At 39.8% G+C, this 22,635-nt stretch overlaps 1 long non-coding RNA gene across 1 annotated transcript; it reads right to left on the reverse strand.

Moving 5' to 3' along the window:
* Positions 1-9,002: 9,002 nt before the first annotated feature.
* On the reverse strand, positions 9,003-16,241 carry LOC309367782. Its single transcript, XR_014167355.1, has 3 exons — positions 16,167-16,241; positions 10,142-10,222; positions 9,003-9,052 (listed from the first exon to the last, which is right to left on the reverse strand). It is a non-coding gene; the product is annotated as an uncharacterized lncRNA (long non-coding RNA).
* Positions 16,242-22,635: the final 6,394 nt, after the last annotated feature.

A 22,635-nucleotide genomic window follows, 5' to 3' on the forward strand; every position in this document is an offset into this window, starting at 1 on the left:
TGGCCCTCCAGCTGTTTAGGACTACAATTCCCACCATCCCTGACCACTGGTCCTGTTAACTAGGCATGATGAGAGTTGTAGTCCAAAAATAGCTGGAGGGCCAAATTTGGCCACCACTGCTCTACACAAGCTGTGCTACTCTTTCCCCAGTGGTTAGTTACAGCTATGCATGTCACAGAAAGCAGCCTGAACATATGATCACATGAATATTAAATGACAAGATCTGTACCAGGGATCTCAGCCAGATGGAGAAACTCCATAACATCATCGCTTCTCTACAACTTCTGTGGCTATATTTAATATTTGTTTTATTTATTTTGACAGCTCAGTCAGGCATCCGTCAATAATTCTTCAGAGACAGGAAAGGAAAGAGATCTTAATTTTCGTTTTAAAACAAGGATTTAAGGGATGGGTATGTGGTCAAAACTGAGCAGTCAAATCCATACTTTGACAAATAGCCTCAGTCTTTAACTGAGGAGCACAGATAAAATCCACAGATAACATGAGACATGTTTTCTTTCCATGTGGGAAAAGAGAGAGTTATGTATTCCACTAGGCAACTCAATAGTTGTGCAGTGGGACTTCCCGGTTTTTCCATTGTGATGCTCCACTAATCTGTTCTGGTGTGTTCGGAAAACCACCAAAACAGCAGGTGGGGAGAAGAGAGGGGAGATTGCTCTATCAGGCAGGGAGGAATGTTTGCACTGATGAACCAATTTCCTTAGTGCTGCTTTGAATGCAACCCCTTGATTTTTAAAATTCACAATAGGGAGCAGATTGTGGCTGAAACTTTTACCCCTATTACCTGGAAGTCAATCTCACTGAATTAAATGGAATTTCCTTAGTACACATGGTTAGGATCGCAGCCTTAGCATATCTAGGCTGCTTCTGCCATCAAACAACACTTGAAACAAGACAAGCAAAGAGTTACCGGTCAGGAAAGCTGCAATTAAATGTCAATGAATGTGTAAATATGTGTATTGCAAAGCAATTTATGTATCTATTTTTACACACAATCTGTGCATGTTTTGCTTTGGGTTTTTTTAAAAGAAAAACAACCTTTCACTACAGAGAACTAAGATGAAAAGTATTCACAGCAAGATCTGAACAGCAACAATGGTCTCAAATGGTAGAAGGCAATCCACTCACAGTCCGTTTTCAATGAATTTCTCTGACACTCGTATGAACAAATAGGCCTTGGGTACCTCAAAAGCACAGCAAGGGCCACAAAACCTGCACTCACTCATGTTAATTCCCCAAAATGTTCTCTTTCCGTGCTAATTGAAATGCAGTTTATTTTCTTGTTAATTAAAGAATAATAAAAAATAAAAATGGGGGAGAATTATTTTGGCACAGCACCGTACCACACATATTTCTTATAGCTAACTTATATTTTATATATATATATATATATATATATATATATATATGCAGGTTTTGGTGTCCTCGGGTGTCTTCCCGTGTAAAAGTTGGGGTGTCTAGGCGACGTTTCGACGAGGTCTCACTCGTCATCTTCAGGCTGGTGCTTTCGGCTTCTTGTTACTGGAACAGAGTAAGATCTCAGTGTTTGAGTTCCTATAAATACTGTTGAGGGGGTGTGGTGTATAGCCTCCAATGTTCTGGGCAGAGAGGAAGTTCCCAGGCTAGTGTGCCTTTTCTTCTTTTGTTCCTTAATTACTTGAGGGATATCTTGAGTGATTTCTTGAGTGATATCCTGAGTACCACTTAGGTGGGTCATTAGGTGTGGATTAGTTGCTAAAGTCTTTGTGTCTTGACCTCTTGAACTTTGTGAAGAGTTTTTCTGAGAAGATGGCTGTACTGCACTTAGTTGTGCTCTAGCTTGGCTTCGTGTATAGGGGCGAGCTGTGGTTTTGTGGCCTGTGTCAGCCAGATCTGTGTAGGGATTGCAGGGGGGTGCAGCATCCGGAGGTGCCACCATGGTTTGGCTACTGGATGGTGTCTGTAATTTATCTGTGGAGAGGGTCTGGGTTTGGGTCTGGTGTGGTTGATTGGTGATAGCGTTCTGTGTGCCTCTGGATCTGGTCTCAGGATATCACTCAAGAAATCACTCAAGATATCCCTCAAGTAATTAAGGAACAAAAGAAGAAAAGGCACACTAGCCTGGGAACTTCCTCTCTGCCCAGAACATTGGAGGCTATACACCACACCCCCTCAACAGTATTTATAGGAACTCAAACACTGAGATCTTACTCTGTTCCAGTAACAAGAAGCCGAAAGCACCAGCCTGAAGATGACGAGTGAGACCTCGTCGAAACGTCGCCTAGACACCCCAACTTTTACACGGGAAGACACCCGAGGACACCAAAACCTGCATTCCTGTACCCGTGAAAATCTACGAAAGCATATATATATATATATATATATAATTTTTTATTAGTTTTCCAACACAGATAAAAAACAAAACAATACACACACAAAAACAAACCCAAAACATATAAACATGTATAATTTCAAAAAACTTATTTTCATAACCTTACTTCTCGGACTTCCCCTTACCTCCCCTTTTCTGCATCTCTGTTTCAAAAAATTTTCAGCAACTCTTTATACCAATTAATTAATTACTTATTTTCTCTTTAAGTTACTTCTAACCCTTAATCGATTACAGCTGTAATTCTATATTTTCCTTTCCCTTGACATTTTAGCATTCATCAATTTTACAACAGTTTTTCAGATATACTTTAAATTTGATCCAATCTTCTTCCACCGTCTCTTTTTCTTGGTCACGGATTCTGCCGGTCATCTCTGCTAGTCCCATGTAGTCAATCACCTTTGTCTGCCATTCTTCCAGTGTGGGTAGTTCTTGTGTCTTCCAATACTTTGCTAAAAGGATCCTTGCCGCTGTGGTAGCATACATAAAAAATGTCCTATCCTTCTTTAACACCAATTGGCCGACCATGCCCAAGAGAAATGCCTCTGGTTTCTTATGAAAAGTACATTTAAGTACCTTCTTAATTTCATTATAAATCATTTCCCAAAAGGCTTTAATCTTCGGGCAGGTCCACCAAAGCTGATAAAAGGTTCCTTCCGTCTCATTACATTTCCAGCATTTGATATTTGGCAGATGATAATTTTTTGCGAGCTTGGTTGGGGTCATGTACCACCTGTAAATCATTTTCATAATATTTTCTCTTAAGGCATTACATGCCGTAAATTTTATACCGGTGGTCCATAACTCTTATAGCTAACTTATCAAGCTCCAATAGCTAGGCAAACTCTGAGAGTCTTGTGTCAATATGAACATCTGAATCACAAAATACCCAGTGTGGGAGGAGCTCACCACCCCCTGCAGCATGATCCCGGAGGGGTGCCATCGCGGCTGCCCCCCCCAACTGCACTGGGTGCCACGCCCCCGCAGGTGGCATCCCATGCCCCCAGAACGTGCACCAGTCACGCCCCTGCCTGCTCTCCGCCCCCCAGCGCCAGAGCATGAAGCATGAAGGAGCATGAAGGAGATGATCCTTGAGAAGAGCATTCCACAGATGCAACACTAAAACTTAAAATACCTTTTCCATCCAGCTGTTCCATTAGAAACCAAATGAGAACTAGTTTTCTGAGAATTTTCAGAAAGGTAGTCATATTGGTCTTAGTCTTTGGACCTTAGTCTTTGTTAAGACTAAACAAAAAAATATGGCATAAACTCCACAAGTTGTCACAAGACTCTAGTACCTGTGAAGTTAACAAAAGCAAGACTCATGTGCAACACATTTAATAGTCTGATGAGGATGTGAAAATTGTATATATTTGAATTCATGTTTCTAATGTAAAAATTTGCCTCAAAATTTACTGCCATTTCTTTGATTGTTTCAAGGGGAGGCATCAAAAATGCAATAGAATTATCAAATGCTGTATACATGTAAACCAATTTGAATGTGAATTAATTTAAATTAAGTGAATTGGCTGTCAGAGGACCATATTAGTATCATCTGGAACAGGTTAGCTCATGTCTAAATGTAACTGGGACTGCAATGAAAACTAGTTTGACTCATGTTTGAAAAGCATTTCACAGAAAGTTTATGAGTCTCTAACAGAGAGATTCATCTCAGATGCAGGCCAGGAAAAACAAGGAAGAGTTCACAACAACAGGGGAAAGATAGGAAAAGAAGTAATTGTGAGTAAATTATGGAGTCTGCATCTTGTTTATATGATAGTGAAAGGAAAGTGATGGCTTCAACAATAGGAAAGGCTATGAAGTATGATCAAAAATACTGTTATTCCATCACAATGACTTGGGTCAAATTTACCTTTTTGTGAGAAAAGTGCTAATATCAACACTTACAGCTCAATTTCATCGCTCCCCACCCCCCGTTGCTTACACTGTAGTTTTACAAAACTATGTCTTAGCTTTTAGGGTGAACTGTACATAGATTTTGGAAGAAATTTAGCCACCTTCAGGTATTCAGGTTAAGTAAACACCTGAGGGGGGGCATGGGCAAGCTGTGCCCCACCCCCGTCATGGTCCCATTTCTCTCTCATTATGTTCATCTAAGGATGCGGTTGAAGAGAATTAAAAAAAGAATGTAAAGGGGCTGTAATATTCATCATATCCCTCTTTGAGCCTCTGATGGTGATGCTATGATGTTCGCCTGTCTGTTGTGTTTTGTTAAGTACATTTTAACTTGTCACATAGCATCTAGAAACTTCAGGTCTATGTGCTTATGATTAGTGACAGACTAGATTTTATACCTGTCTACTGGTAGTTGTCATATTATTGTGAAAATTCAGTTGTATCAGTGCAGACCCCTTCAACCCTTCTTTAGAAATACATCTGAATCCATATCTTTCCATCATTCAGTATCTCAGCTTTTCTTTCAAATCCACCTCTGTATCTATACACACACACACACACACACACACACTTGGGGTCTCTCTTCCCCCCAGAATCATGGAAATCAGAAACCATTCACAGATGATTAAATCTGTTGGTGAAATAATAACCAGTGTTTATGAAACACCAGTTTTGAAGATGTATAAATTGTATTGATTGCATAGTTTGGCAATATAGCCTAATAAAATATGATTCTGCCTCCATTCCACTTTGCTGCTATTGACTGACTTTACTGGGGTGCACAAAATAGTTTCTGCTATGAAAACTGGAGCCTGACCATGGATGTCTATGCTGTGGTAACAGCTTGAATAGATTAGAAAATTGTAATCTTTATAAGGCTGCAGATTGATTGGGAGTAGCACATGCCCAAACAAATAAATGTTCTCTGTATAATATATGGCCTTCTATATGTAACACAGGGATGAATGAAATCCCAATACTCTTCCTCAAACAATGGGAACTGGCTTTAAGCTGTATCCCTTTTCCCTGGTTCCAATGAACAACCTGTAAGCTGTCCTTGCATGGATTAGCCTGTTAATAAGCTATGGTTCACTTCCACAGTCCCAAACAAACAGCAAAAAAACAGAAGGTATATATGTAGCTCTCTGGAATAGAAGTATTTAATGATTTCTTGGTAGGTCAGAACATTGTGCAGGCTATGACACAGGAAAAGGTGCTTAAAAGTCTTGTTATAGAAACACAGGCTCAAAAAACCACTAAGCCTCATTTGTAAATCACAAAGCATAATCATCAACTTAGAATAAAGTTTCATCTTTGCAAATCGAAACAATATTCAGTAGCACTAGCTTCTGTAGTTTTGCTATGACTAATCCTATCATTGCTGTGTTATATATGACAAAATTCTCTGGCTGCTAGCATAATTTAATTCATTCAGGCTTCTTTTATGAGGTTGTTTTAGAACACAAAAGAAACTCTTAATGAAGTCTCTTGTGGCATACTAAATGAAAGAATACATTTGTTTGATTGTGCAAATGAGAAGTTGCACTCTATGGTCCATTTCACTCTTGTTTTCCTTATTCCCCACTGTTGCAATATTGAATCTATTATATTACTTTTGTCAATTTGGTTTTGCAATTTAGTATACAGCTGACCAGATAATCTCTAGTTATTTTAATGATGGGGTCCTCCAATGTTGCAGTCAAGATATGAAAGCTTGCTGAGCCATACATGTTGTTGTTTTCCCCCAAAAGAAAACCTAATGTAACTTTATTTTAATAGCTATCAATATATTTTAATATATTTTATTTTATTTATTTATTATTTTAATAGCTATCAATATATTTGATAGTGCTGGGAGCATTTTGTTGAACTCTGGTGGGTATTTTTGTTACTTTGCTCTCATCTTGTAGGATGTGTGTGAAAAGTTTATAGGCCAAAGGGACAAAGCCTTTCTGCTCATCAGAACCCATTAATTATGCCAGAGGTTTTGATAGATGAGCAACAAAGTCCAAACAAACATAAAGCTACACACAAAAAACAACAACAACCCACAAACATATACACACACACCTTATTTGTATTTTTCATTTATACTTACTACATTTATATACCACAGTTTTCTCTAAGAAACTCCAAGTGGTGTATGTGGTTCTCCCCCATTTCAATCTCACCATGCTAATCTTTTAAATTAGGCTAAAAGATAGTCAATTTATAACTTTGGAAACGGAACCTGCATCTCCATGGTCCAAATCTGACACTTAAACCTGTACACCACACCTCTGCCACGAATTCACTAGGTGGCTTTATGCAGGCCACTATACCTTAAACCCAATTTTGCTATATATATACCCACACTCCACATGCCACATGCTGGAATGACCAATATTTTGCTAGCTATTAAAATAAAACAAAAGCAAGAACACATACAAATCTGGAAAGAAAAATGAAGAAAAGTAACTTAACCAAAGTCATGTTATTCCCTTAGACATCCTGAAATGCCTTGTGAATTTTAACTAAGATAAACAAATATGTTGAATGATGGACGTCTCTGAGGACAGCTGCCCATTGTGGTACCACTACAGAAAAAGTTGCAAAATTTGCATCATCTTCCTTATTTTGCTATGAAGCTTGCAACAGTCCAAAACAGAAATGTAATGGGAGAGAGAAGGGGAGCAACAGCCAATGAGGCAAACAAATGAGCACCCATGAAGTTCAAGCGAGCATTAAATGCACCAAAGGGCAACAATAGGGGCCACTTGCTGCTGTGGACTTTCATATGTCCTAATCAAATAGTTTGTCCCTCAACATTTCCAGTTTAGCAAAAAAAGAACCACATGAGAAAGGGAAGCTGAACAATAAGACCTGTCAAGTTGCATTTTGTGTCAAGAGGTATGCTCAGTGATGACACCTGGGCTTAAGTGCTGTCTGCTCGCATCAGTCTGATCGTGCACTGCTTGAGAATCAGATTAACTGCCGAGGTCAGAATTGCATTTGCAAGCTCCACCAGACATCTGCCATAGGTACAAACAAAAGCAGCACCAACACAGGAGGTTAATTTCTAAAACAGAGGTGCTGAGAAACACAAGAACCCATGAATTGCTTTACTGGATATGACCAATGTCCATCTAGTCCAGCATTCTGTTTTCAAATCTGAACAGAGCAGTGACCAGGCCCATGCTCTGGTAGTTCACCAGCAGCACATGACAGTGATAGACCTTCTGCTCTTGCTTATCCCCCTGAGGATAGGGAAGGGCCAGAGTTCAGTGGCAGATTACATGCTTAGAATGCAGTCCCTGGTTAGTGTGATATCAGGAAGAAGCACTCAGAGATCAACTCAATATAAGGCAACTTCATATGTTTATCTTTGACATTGATATTCAAGATACATACTGCCAGTCCATTCACTGCCAAGTCTAATTGCCACAGAAGATCATAAACTCAAGAATGGGTGAGCTGGCTTGGGCTATTCATCAGCTAAAGCAGTTGGTACATGTTTGTGAGGACTCTGCTACCACATCATATTGGCCTATAGGGATCTGTGCACGCAAAGCCAGTAGCTGTAGAAGTCAGTAAACCCTGGAGTATGTGATGAAAGGCAGCATACAAATTTAGAAATAAATACCTCAAAGACAGGTCTTTATCCCCACACACAAACACATTACGAGGAAAGCATCAGAGATTAGAAGCTGCTTTGACTTTTTCAGCCTCATGACTGGGAATACTCAGCATCTCTTAAAAAGCTAAAAATTCCCCTCCTCCAAATTTGGTATGTGGGCCTTGACCAGATTTGATTGTGCCTCATCACCTAACATTTTGAATCAATATGCAAACTTGAGGCTTCTTCAACTTTGTAGCACCTGGGCCTGTTCACCTCTTCTTTCGCAGTTCTTTCCCTCAGACTTTCCTTTTCTGCATTTCTCTGGACCAACACCTCTGTCTTCATTCATTTCCCATTTTCTCAGAATGCAACTCATTTCTTTCCTAAGTCTCAGTTTTCTCTCCATCTTTAGGACCTTAACAGCTCAAACCAGAGCTCAAACAGTGATGTGCATCTACTCTTTCCTAACTCTCCAACATGGTTTCCATTGCTTACTGCTTTGCATTATCCCTCATTTTAGTATTTTTGCATGATTCTTATATATTTAAATCCTGAATACCCTTTCTTTTCTTTAAAATCCTCAAGTCATTCTGCAAGCATCATCATCACCACCTACCGCTACCTACCTTAGATTAAAAGTCAGGTGTTAGTTTTACTTTAATTTATCCTGAACCTGCTCCTTGGACAAATTTTAAAAGTGCTTATATTCACCAAGCTAGAAAAGTAACTTGTGAAGCTTTTTAGCATGATATATTATATGCAATCTAATTTAATTCTTGCCTTTGCAGTCATTAAATCTTCTAGTGTATTTTCATAAGGCCTGTTTGCAAACAGGTGTTCCTTCCTTCTGTGAACATTTGTGGCTAGCTGCATCCTTGCATTCACCACACTGGGGGCTCTTGTTTTGAAAAGTCTGTTTTGTTATCGTCACTCAGGTGAACTGGCATCAGGGTTCTGGCTGCAAGGTGGGGGAAAAGAGCTTTAGAAAGCAGACATGGATTCAGGCACTGGGGTTAACACAGGATCAAGCTTACTTCATTGTAGTCGCTCACAGCAGTGCATGCAGCACAGTAGGCTCCCTTATTATCTGCTTTACCTTCCTCACCATCAGAATTCTTGTTCTCAGAGGCGGCCCAATCCTCCCAACACTGGCAAGAAACAAATTCCACTTAAGTATATGGGGTCTGATAACAGCAGAAACCTCAAAAGAACTGGGTTGTTGGTGAGAGTTAATAACACCCTACTGTGTGAGTGAAGAGCTACATGAAATAGCCCTTTGTTAACTAAAGAATGGCAGTCAAGATATTTAGCAAGGTTTGAACAAAGACTTGAGTAAAAAAAGAGAGAAAAGAACTAAAGGAAAGACAGCAAACAGGTCTTGCAAAGCAGCATGTTGGAGAGTATAGACTCGTCTGGCTGCTCTTTGGATTTACCAGTACTCCCCAAACCCTGCTAGATTCCCATATTTCTTGCACATCTCTATCTCCTCAGCTGTCCAGGTGAGTGCTATGCATCTTCACCTCTATGCTTTTCTCCTTTAGTGCATGTACTTAGCAGAAGAATAACAATAACCATGATCACAACAGGGATAACCAAACAAAACCACCACCGTGAAATGTTAAAGCTAGTTGCTTGAGTTAGCTGAAAGCAGAATTGGAAGCCAGTTTAGAGGAGAAATATATGATGAATTCCACCAAAAGTGACATTTGAAGCAAATTTGGAGCCTCCCTCAAATGATTCAAAACATTAAACAGTTGTAATAGGATCACCAACGTTTCTCAGGCAGGTAGTCTCAAATCCATAGTTTGGAACTCATGGGAAAAGATGGAGTATATTTCTGAATAACTACATACATAGTTATTTGACAGAGAGGTCATTTCCAAATTGCGTTTCCTATCTCTAAGGTTCTGATATATAAAAATCAAGTGTTCAACATTTTGCTGCCTGATCCTGATAGTATAAAGAGGGAACATGAGGCTGATGCCCCCCCAAGTTATTTTATGCCTGTACTCGTGAAGAATAACTGCTTGCATACACAAAAGCAAATAAACTGTTACATTTCTCCTTAGCGCTGTAAAAACCTGGGCCATCTGTAGCTCATCCTTTTCTTGGTCAATAATAGATGAACAAAGCCCTGAATACTGAATGGATAATCCATCAAAGACAACCAAGGGCATAATGCTTTCTCAAAGCAATTTCACAATCAAGGTAGGAATTGCACTCATTTGACCGCCTACCTTGTTTTATTTCCCGAAGCATAAATTGTCACATGCAAAAGCATTAGCCTCCTGAGGGACATGGTGCTGTAATCCCAGCTCCTTAATTAGAAGAATGGGAGAGTAAGAATTAATGACGTTTCAAGTGACATTGAACAAAATTTAGGTAGGCTGGTATAGTCTCGTCCACAAAACCTAAAATAATACAGTAATTGGAGCAAGACAAGCAAAGATGAAAACACAATCTTCATTTCATTTAAAACAACAGAATTTTAACCAAATACACTGCTAGGAAAATTGAATTTACTGCCCTGGCAGCAAAAGCTAATAGGGTCAAGTGAAGAAATGGAAAATTGTATTGTGACACTGTGCATGGCAGCTTTGTTATTCTAAAATTGACAAATATACCACTTTGCGTTTTCAAATCAGAAACATAAGACTCGGTCCTTCAACACACTTGCTCAAGAACAGTCCAGAGCTTTGAAACCCATCAGTAAAATGTGCATTGGCCTTTTCCGCTGTCTTTCTGAAACTTGAAGTTGGGTTAGTGTGTATCACGCAATCTGTAGATGTTTGCATAAAAGAGTAATCATACTATGAATTTTTGAATTGATACTCATTCTGTCAGGAGATTTTAGAATAAAAAGAAGAAGCAAAAGGAAAAAATGCACTTCTTCATACAACATGCAATTACCGTATTGGCCCTAATATAAGCCACCTTTTTTTTCCTTCCAAATTCTGACTGTGAAAAGTTAAATTGCAGCTTGTATTTGGAACTGAGCACTGCACACCCACCTCCTGGCACTACCACCCTGAAAGGGGGATGGGGGCAGTTGGCGCCGGCTTCGGCAGGTAGCGCTGGGAGGCAATATTGCCAGGAGGCGGGCATGTAGCACGCTTGGAACTGAGCACCGGCGCTGGCTTGGGGAGCAGGTTGCCAAGCACCGGTGCCAGCCACCCCCCATTCAGGGCGGTAGTGCCGGGAGGTGGGCCGCACTCACAAATAAGCCTCAAATTTTAAAGGTGTGGCTTATTTGAGGGTACAGTTTATATTTGGGCCAATTCTGTAATTTATGGAATTGACTACCACAAAACATGGTGACTATTTATATTAAAGGCGGGAGGAGAGATTAGTCACATTAATGGACAGGCCTACAAACAGCTATAAGGCATGATTACACGCTGGACCCTCCACATTTAGAGGAATGCTATACACCTAAAAGGTCATTGTCTTCATGCCGTGATTTTGAACTTCCTGGAGTCATCTAGCTGGCCACTTGGAAACAGAATGCTGAAGGCTTCTCGACCTTTGGACTGATACAGCAGGCTTCTTCTTGTGTTCTTTTTTGGGGGATAGTAAGTTCAAAGTTCACCTTTTTAGGTCACTTTGTGGGGAACAGTGCAGCTGCTCCTTTTGGTTTTCCCTCTCCTTTCCTTTCCTTTCCTTTCCTTTCCTTTCCTTTCCTTTCCTTTCCTTTCCTTTCCTGCCCTGCTGCTTTTGCATTCTGCTTTCTCTCTATTCTAAAATTCTGTCTGGTCTACCATCATGCACAAAATGACTGGCGAGGTTAAAGGAAGACCTGGTTACGGGAAAGAAGGCTGGATTCCCAGCCTGGCTGGCACTGCTGCCTTCCTTCTCCCCAACTGGCCTGGAGAATATACTGCTGCTGCTGCTGCAAATCAGATGGCTGTTAGGATGCAGGAAGAGCAGTGCACAGAAGAGGCATGTGGGCAGAAGTGGTGGCCAGCCAGCCTGTGGATCCACAGCTGATACTAACACATCCCAGACAATGAACATGAGCCAGCAGCATGCAGGATGTACCTCAGAAGCAGCAAATGTTCTCAAAGCAACGAACAAACATCTCATATACTGGCACATATGGACCAACTCTGGCCACTGCCCACTCTACAGAGAGGCTGAGGGGTTTTTGTTATTGTTTGGCAAGTCCTACAGGGGATGGGGTGCTTGGAAAGGTCTGGGGAGAGAGGGGATTGGCAAGTCTTAAGGGGGTGAGGTGGGTGGATGGGTAGAGGTTCAATGAGTTCTAAGGGGAGTGTGGGTGGGGTTTGGGACCACCAGATATGTACCATGCCAGCATCTCAGCGAGGCAGAGGGAGACATGTGTGCCAATCTATGAGGGGTTAAGTACCACCTATGAATTATTTTTAGTGTTAATTCTCTGTTCCTCACTAAGATGGATTTGGAAATGGGGGTGACGCCATAGTTTGGTCCAAGCACCAGCATCAATAGTGCAGCCAATTTCCCCACATCATCCTGGTGCCATTTAAGTTGTTACATTTTGCATCCAAAAGAAATTTGTACAAAGATGAAAATAAGCCTCTTGATTTAATTAATGTTTCGAAAAAGGTTAAGTGTCAAATAGCACTCTCTGAGAATGATCTGCTGTTTGTTAAGTTGGTGGTAGAGTCTTCATGGGAGAGTTTGGTTTCCTCTTTGGTCTCTTAGTTGCTTTTTAGAGATTGGGGTTCTATTTACATAGGGATTACAGAGAAGTTTTATACCTTTGACACTCCATCCCCTGATATCGTAACTATGGCGTTTATTGAATGTTGAATAGTATACCAAGGGTAAGTGTGGAGATAGTCCAGGAGCTAAGCAAGGTGGCTTTCGTGTCCAGCATTTGGAAGTCATAAATACAGTACAAATCTGTTTTGACATTGGGACAGGATCTAAATTTGTTTTCAAAGAACCAAAGACCATGTAATGTTAGACCATCTATTATTTCAGGTCTGGTCTATGGTTTATCCTCATCTTCCACAAGAAGTGGAATTGCATGGGCAATTTAGTTTGTGTTATAATGTAACTCTAGATTTGGAATACTCCATCCACCACATTTTGTGTTAATGAGTAATAGTTTTGTTGCTAGCCAAGCTTTGTGGCAGTGGTTTTTGATGAAGGACATTTTTTCCAGCTTTGCCTTGTCGTACTTTATTAAGTTGCAAACTGTTAGAGAAATCATTATATCAAAAGCCTTACAGCCAGTAAATTAATATAATCTCCCACTACTTACTGACAGAATGTTTCTGAAACCTTGTGATAATGGCTAGGGGTTTAGCACTTTTTTTCAAAGAATGGTAATTCAACGAAGCTTAAAAGATATTTTACAGAAAGCCCCTGTTTGACTAAAAAATAACTGTCATAATCAAAACTGACAGCAAAAAATAAATCACTTGTGGAGATTATCAATAGTTTTAGAGCATTGACAGTTCAACTATCTAAGTGTGTCCTCTCCCAATAAGGAATGTGAAAGGCAGGAAGGAGGGAGAGAAGGAAGGAAGGAACGAAGGAAGGAAGGAAGGAAGGAAGGACGGACGGACTCTGGCCACTATCCAATAGAAGGTAATGTGCTCCAGGAGCAGATTTAGCTGCTACAGGATCGTGTAAAATAAATACCATCAAGGCATGTATCTGTAGAACTGATTCATGGGAGGACAGGATAGAGCATGAAAGTAGTGTGTGGATATAATCTTACTAAGATGAAGACTACTGAGCAATACTGGCAAGTGGCAAGGGATCATAGCTCAGTGATAGAGCGCATGGTTTGCATGCAGAAGGACACTGATTCATTCCAAAGCAGCTACAGTTAAAGGGAACAGGTAGGAGGTGACATGAATGACCTCATCGGAGTCCCTGAAGGTCTTGTGCGTAATGTAGTAAGCAATCGAGGGTTAGATGGGCAAGGAGCCCGGCAAATTAAGCTGGTGACTATGCCGAAATGGCTAAAATGACGAGAAGATTCGGAAATCAGGAAGACCAAAATTTTAATAAGGAATGGGGAAAATATATAATTTACCTTAAAAACCAATGTAAACAGCTAAAATCATTAGTAGGATTGGAATAACACTTGTAGTTTAATGGTGAATCTTGGACATAATGGAGACGTAAAAGATCCGGGTTATCATAAAAGATGCAGGAGGAAATGACTAACAATAGGACCCACAAAGGGGAGGAGGGATGTGTGATTGTAAAACTTTAATCTGGAAAACCAAATGAATAAATTTATATTTAAAAAGACGGGCAAGCAGCCCTACCTGCTATAAGGCTGCATTCTGTGTGCTGGGCAGCATGGCGGCAAATCAAGATTAAAGAGGGGGGAAGTAGTATTTCCCCACTCCTCTCAATAAAAAGTGTTGTTTGAAGGCCTTTATTGGTCCTTTAGATGTTATTACCAGGATCCAAAGAACCTTGCAACTAGTTCCCAGCGTCTAAGGTAATGCAACAGAGTGTGGGGAGCCAGATAATGTACCCCCAATCTTCCCACTCATGCAGTCGACATTACATGTGGGATAATGTTGAATAGTGTTCCTGTGCCATTTTTCAAAATTATTTGTAATCATAGATCAGCCTTCATGCCAGCATTTTACAATACATAATACAGGATAAAGTGACAGAAGGTCATTACCAGCATGCATGCAGTCAGCCCTGTGCTATCTCTGCGTTTGCTCTTTCCCCTTCTCCTATTTTGTTTTTCCCTTTATAAATATTTTAATGTGAGCGTTTGTGATTTCTTTTATTGATCATGGCAAGTCAGCCCAGAAATGAAGATGCAAAACATGATTGCCTGTGCAAATGGGATAGAGCAGTCCAGAGAGACTCCTTGTGGATTTTCTTTTCCACCTGCAAATAATGTAACAGAAGGACCTTCGTGGCAGATCATAATGAACACAAACCAGGAAGGAAATGACAGTCTCCTCTTCTGGTCTCCAGAGCAAACAAAAACCACAAAATGAGTGTGGCTGTCTAAGTGTGGAATTGATTGGCCTGCACAGAGGGAGGGGGGGAATGAAAACAGACAAAGCTATATCCATCAATATCCTCCACTCTCTTGCTCACACACACTGCAGTGCACTGGCTTCAATGCTCCCTGCCTCAGAAACTGAGAATAATCCCATATTGCTGCCTGCCTGTAAACTTACTGTGCATCTCATACAAAGTGAAAATGGCAATATAACTGCCCTTAATCCAAATGGCCAGGCTGAACTGATTTGTGAACCAGATTTGTTCCAGAATGGCAGGAAACAAAACTTTGTTTTACTTCCCACCCCATTTTCCAGGTTGTTTTAATTTCTCCCCCTATGCTGCATATTTCTTTCTCTTATACCATAACAGCAATATTCTCTAATTCCTTCTGTTGCTCCTAATTCAAATCCTACTTGTGAATTCATCATACTGTAATATTTCTTTAAATAATCCAAAAGGGTCTTCCATTCTCCCACAAAGCAATCATCATTAGAGTCTCTTATTTTGGCTGTTAATTTTGCCAATTCCGCATAGTCCATCACCTTACTCATGGGGAGGCAAACTAAGGCCCATGGGCCAGATCCAGCCCAATCACCTTCTAAATCCGGCCCGCAGGTGGTCCGGGAATCAACATGTTCTGCGTTATTTGTGGGGCCTGCCTGGTGTTTTTACATGAGTAGAATTTGTGCTTTTATTTAAAATGCATCTCTGGGTTATTTGTGGGGCATAGGAATTTGTTCTCCCCCTCCAAAAAAAATATAGTCCAGCCCCCCCCCCCCAAGGACTGGGGGACAGTGGACCGGCCCCCTGCTGAAAACGTTTGCTGACCCCTGACCTTACTTATCTTTAGTGAGTACTTCTTCTTCCATCTTTGTGCACAGAGAATCCTATCTGCTTTTGTTACATATATAAACAACTTTTTTTAAAAAAAAAATCTGACCCCACAATCCCTAGAATAAAAGCTTCAGGTTTTGTTTTTTGTTTTTTGTATAATCACTTGAGCATTCACATATAATTGGGCAAGGTACAAACAGTCTTTTTTCTGATAAAATTCACTTGAAAAATAGAAGCAGTAGCAGAATCTCCCCCACAAATTGGATAGATCCCTACACATAAAATATTACCAAACTTACACAGCACCCCAGGTGTAAATGAATCAAGACACACTATATTATAATTAAACTGATCAATCTATAGATTGATCCCTTTTCATTTCAATACATAATGAATTAACACAAGATAAATGTGAGGGTGCATACAGAAGGAATCTCCTATTTAACCTACTTGTTTTCTCGGCTCCTTTGTCAGACAGCTAGTCTTCAGGTTGTAGATCAGATCCTCATTAGTGATTGAGTGCTTGGAAAGGCTGGCCTGAAAACAAAAACAAACAAACAGTATTTCCACTTCCTGTTTCCAGGTGCTTTGATTTAAAAGTTTGGTTTAAATTGTATATTTAAACCTGCACTTCAGCAAAGTTTCCAGTGCAGTTTACCAAATCAGGTAAAATACAATTTTAAAATATAATGCATTACATAATGTTAACATAATACGTTAAAAGATCAAGGGAATAGAAATGTGGTTGCTTGAAAGGTGTTGGTGCCAGGTAGGCCTCCCCAGAGAGGGAATACCCAACATGAAGCGGTGGGTAATTTTTCAGCAATTTTTGCAAACACATTCCAAAAAACCCTTTTGCTTTCCCCTTTCCCCTTTGGTTCCTTTTTCTCCTTTCCTCATTGCCCTGCCAGTGTCACCATTTATCACACTGTCATTTTATTGGGGCTGGGGTGTTCTTTGGGGGGAGGGGTGTTGGGGGGAGTTGTTTCTGTTGTAGTTGTTGGTTTTTTTGTAACTTTATCTTACATCTTGCTATATATGTGGCAATTGTTCGGTTTGATTGTGTGTGTTTTTTAAATGCTTGATTACTGTTTATGATTTCTTTTGTTATTTTATAGTTAAGAATCATGCGAAAGGCTGGACTGGATAAATCCCAAGCTGGAATTAAGCTTGCCGGAAGAAATATCAACAACCTCAGATATGCAGATGACACAACCTTGGATGGTCAAAGTGATTTATAAAAAGATAAAAACAAGTGTAGCAACAAACAAAATAAAGAGCCCATAAAAACACAATTAATAAAAAGAGATTAAAATATTGAATATATTCCACACAAAAACCGCTTATGTCCCTGTGGAGATGGCAGTACCGAATCGGTGGCGCATGCCCTTCTGGCTTGCACTCTTTATAAAATCTTGAGGAATGAGACTATCTCCCCCTTTTATTGTTCATTCCGGGTCGCCTATCCACTGTCACACTGTCCTTTCTCTTGGCAGATCAAGATGAGCAGGTGACAGCAAAGGTTGCAAGGTTTCTAGGTGGGGCAATCAGAATAAGATCCACTATTTGACTATTGATTCCAAACCCTAAAATGTATGTTATATAATTGACTTTTTATTTCTATCCTTTGTATATCGTATTGTTGATTTATTGCTATGGCCGATGGCTGAAGCAAACAATGATTCATTCATTCAGTCATTGAATATAGGAATAATATTTTTAAATGGCCGGATGGATAAAATGCTAATAAAAGGTTTTTGCCTGACATCTTAAAAACAGCCAAGGTCAGACATTTTTCCCTGGAAAAGCCATTCAGTAGCTGGGGTGGCACTGCTGAAATGCCCTTTTGCTGTAGATGTGCCAAACCTGATGGAGGTGGTATTTGGAGAAGAGGATCAGCCATGGAGCTCAGCATGCGGCAGCTTGGTAGGAGGAGAGACATGTGTCAAGTACTTGGATATGAAGCCATTTGCGTTGTTTGTTTATTTATTGATTAGATTTTTTATCCCACATTTCCCCTCAAAAGAGCCCCGGGCAGCAATCAACAAAAGAGTAAAAACAATACGAAGATTTCTAAAGCATTTAGAGCTTGAAAGGTAAGCAACAGCACTTTGAACTGAACCTGGAAGCCAAGAGACAGTAGCTTATTTTCCCCACGCTTTGCTCCCACATATTGGCTCTGGGGGCTCAAGATGCGTTCCCTGATGGAACAATCATAACAGCGCAAAACTCTATTCCACCCTTTGTTTTTCTGAAGTCATAAATTAATCTGCATTATCTTTCTAATTATCTCTTAATCATCTGCATATCTGTAAGGCATCATTTAACACTTGTTACTCTACCGCTTGAAAGTAGCATCGCCATTGTTAACACGTGTTTTCTAGTCACATAAATATTTAAGTGACAAATCGGGAAATGTTAAAATCACAAATAATGGCACATACAAATCAAATTAACACATAATAAAATTGCCAGCTATTAATGGCATGCAAGGAACACAGCATATTATTAATCCAAATAAAATCCATTAAGTTTTCAAAGAGCTTGCATTCTGCAATACAGGGTTGAGCACTTTCTTCAGGTGGGTGAGATACTTCTGTTTTTTCCTTCCACACTGTGATATAATAATAATTATTATTATTATTATTATTATTATTATTATTATTATTATTATTATTTATTATTTGTACCCCACCCATCTGGCTGGGTCTCCCCAGCCACTCTGGGCAGCTTCCAACAAAGATGAAAGATACACTAAAATGTCACATATTAAAAACATCCCTGAACAGGGCTGCCTTCAGGTGTCTTCTGAATGTCAGGTAGATGTTTATCGCTTTGACATCTGATGGGAGGGCGTTCCACAGGGCGGGCGCCACTACCGAGAAGGCCCTCTGCCTGGTTCCCTGTAACTTGGCCTCTCGCAGTGAGGGAACCGCCAGTATAAGTATAAGAGATCTGACTACCTGTATTTTGCACACATCCTACCTATTTTTAGAGCAACATTTGCTGAGCCCGGCTTAAAATAACTGTGAGCGGGCCCACATAGCCCTATAGTGTCTACTCTGGCAGTTAACATTTCTTATCACCTGTCTAAGAACATAAGGAAAGCCCTGCTAGCTCAGACGAATGACATTTGTTTATTTATATATTTATTTATTTAATAAATATCCGGCCTTTCCTCCAGAACTGGGACTCAATGTGGTTCACAAGCATTTAAGCAAACACAAATAAAACATAGGCTGGGTCTACACTGATCTTCTAAACGTTGGAAAAAATAATGTCTTATAGTGCTTAATAGCAGTTTTCCATTGCCAGTGGCTTGCTGCTCTGCACCGCCCTCTGGTGTCACATTTTAATAACGCATTTTAACATTATAAACGCCAAGTGTAGATCTGCCCATAGATTGTGTGTGTGTGTATGTGTGTACAGTGCCTTTTTCTCTGGGGGGACGCAGGGGTACACATACCCCCTAAACATGGCCTCATTGAGGGGCAATATTTCAATATGAGTAGGAAAGTAAAAGTACCCCTAAACATTTTTTTAAGAAAAAAAAGCACTGTATGTGTATATGTATGTATATATAGTTTTAAAGTAATTTAATTATAATGGAACTAAAATGATGGAGGGGCCTCTATTAAAATGCATATAGTAAAAATCTGCTATCTCTTCCAGTATCCCATTTTACACAGTAAACATGGTGAAGGTCCAATGAAAGTACTAGTTTGGGCTGGATAACCCCACCCCCACCCCCAATAAAACAGGGGCATGGCCAACCAAGTCATATTCAGGGGTAGGCACACTGAAACCAATGGACAGGTTAGATTAAAGCCCAAATATTTCCGTGGATCTATCCTGTGTATGACTTGGTCAGACATCACCCTAAGTATTTTATGGGTGGAAATCCTATTCCAACAAAATCGGTCATTTCAGTGGAGCTCTGCTAGATGTACTCCTGGCATTAGGTATTGAAGAAGGTAAATGGAATTTACATGGTGAGCAACAAAGATCAAGGGAATGCCGAAATACATATCGATAGTGATTAACTCTATGGGCTCAAATGATGATTGCACATCTGCGTTATGTTTTTGTGCAAATGCATAGACTTTGGTCTAGATTGAAGTTATTTGGAATTTGTCTGGTTTTGAGGCTGCTGCTGACATGCCATTGTCTTTTGCCATTCTTGATTTTCTTTCAGGTAGCTCCTGAATCTTATTGAAATGACTTGGGGTCACTTGTCATGCATTATGGAGAACAGTAATTCATGTGTCAGAAAAAGTTAACCCAGCCGTCATACCCCTGTGTGGGATTTGTGACTGGTGAAGTGAACATTTCAAGACACCCATTGTTGAAGAAAGCCATGAGCCTCAGGGTAATGGTCCTATTGCCACTTTCTGCCAGAGTGTCATAGGCTTTTAAGCACACATAAGCTTATTTCTAACTCAGGCTGAAGAATCACCTAGGATTTCTAAAAATAAATATAAAAATCATTTTCTCTGTGGTTGAGTAACACGACGACTGCAAAGAACCAAGCCCTAACTATGAACTATCTTCAACAAGGAACTATTTGCTCAAATAAAACAGCACAGATTAAGTTTGCACATGTTTGATCATTTTGCCTACTTAATTCAGCTTCCAAAATTCAGGAGCATGATTCATCCCCTTCCATTCACACAGCTCTAAACATGCAGAAACAGATTTGAAGGCCGCCTTGAAACAGCTTCCCTGTCTCCCCACCACCATGGCCAGATGCACAGATATTGCCCATACATTGTAATGTGTTTACCTTTACAAGTGGGTAACTTGCTGGAAAAATTAGAGGAGTGTCAAACCAGAAGGTTTATAGGGAATGGAAAATATTTAAAGAATATTTAAAAGCGTACTGTACGAACAATAAGATACTTGCAGAAATAGAGTGATACTGGTAACCAAGAATTACATAAAATATAATAGTGGAATACACACACACACACACACACACACACAAAATAATAATAATATGAATCTGTGCAAGGAATACAGATAATATAAGTAGTCTAATGAGAATTATTGGAAGTTATACATTTTAATCTGTCATGTAAGTGTAATATATTGTATTTGTTTATGTTTGTTTCTTTATCTTTTCTTATTTCATCATTCCTATTCATTTGTATTTTCTGTTTTATATGTTATGTAATTTGTGTATCTTGGTCTATGTGAAAATTAATAAAGATTTTCTAAAAAATAAAAAAATACAAGTGGGTAACTTGCATTCAGATCCAAAAATCTGTGCACTGCAGAGCACTGATGCAACTTGAGGGGATTTCTAGTATGTCACATTTAGGAATAAATGAGAATATGATAGGAAGAGCTCAAAATGTGAATGTGAACTTCTCTTGACAATTTGAGTTGGAGCTCCTCCAAACCCTCCAAAAGCCCCTTTTAAGTCTGCCCCAACTCGAACTGGATCTTACATTCTGCCTCCAACATTTCCATTTTAAATCTGAGATTATAAATTCAAGTTCCACCATCTCTGACTGCATATGAATATGATGTTCTTTCTCAGCCAAGGAACCCTGTATTCAGTTGCATTCAGTCATTTGTAGCTGGGAACTGTAGAACTTGTAGATAAATCGCATGATCTGAGATGCAAATGATAGAAGTCCTTCAATATCTGCATAGTTACCGGCTTCCCAAGGGCTTGGGGGAAGTGAAGGTGGGTTGGCACCTAAAACAGGCTTTTCAAATGTTCCATTAAACATTCAAAGAACCTATGAAGGTTGTCCAAGTGTTTGACTGGAGCTGTCAAACGGCCTCATTTATTTTGGGGGTTAGGAATGAGAAGCAGCTTGTGTTTATAGGGATATTCCAAGCTTCCACATACAGCACACAACAAGCCAAGAATATGTTCTGCTCACAATTGGTTCAATTTAGAAGCCACATTAGGTGACAGTGTGATTAAATTCTAAGGGAAAGCTGGCAAGTCATGATACTTGCAGATACCAGCTAGGGGTGGGGAAACAATTCCAGTTTGTACCACTTTCACAATTTTCATTCTAAACACCATTCGCTCTCATTTCTACAGCCTTAAAAAAAATCTGAAAAAAACCACCAAACCAAACTAAAAGAAACCACTTGGCCAAATAACTGCCCCCTTTTCTGCCTGTCTTTCAAAGCAGCTGTTTTGAGCAGCCAGCTAGCATAGCTGCTGCCACATTAACTGATTTTTGCGAGTGCACCTGTCCCAGGTTGTGATGGCTGGTGATGATGTACCAGGCCACTGGCTGTTGCCATGAGTCCAGTCTGGTATGAAGAAAGAAGAATGAAGAGGTTCACTGGTAGGACTGAAGTTCCTGTGCAGATGAGGTGGGCGATTTTCCAATGTGGATTAGCTGATTTCCAAATCCACCTGAAATGAGCTGGGGAGAGTGGGTACTTGGGGGTGGGGGGAGGCATCAATAATACTAATACTAATTCTGCTTTTCACATGTGTGTCATACTCACAATTGCTTAAGTCCTTAGAGCCCGTGTATAAATTTCCCATAGTCGGCTCTGGAAGTGAAATATTTATGGATAAAAATGGCTTTGGCTTGTGGTCTTGTTTGCAGACTGTTTTGTTACAGCTGAACATTACAGAGCCCACCCCTAGCCTCAGATGTGTGTGTACGTGTATTTGCCAATGTTTTCCTTAATTATAAAGTGACCCTTTGAAAGATGTCCCATTTTCCTCCATTTCAAAATACAGCGATGAAAAATTAATTTTTAAGACAAAAATAAAGTAGGGCTGTTTGCACAGTTTCACTTGTCTTTACTCTTTGAGTTAAACAAGAGCAAATTCACTGGTTGATTGTGGATTTGATTTTCTAACACAATATTTAAATAAAGTCACTAATTAATGATATAAAAATACCTGTTTGCTATTAAGCAAAAGCAACCAGATGCT

Source organism: Podarcis melisellensis (assembly GCF_964234715.1).
Source record: "Podarcis melisellensis genome assembly, chromosome: 4".
In the NCBI taxonomy this organism is placed as follows: Eukaryota; Metazoa; Chordata; class Lepidosauria; order Squamata; family Lacertidae; genus Podarcis; species Podarcis melisellensis.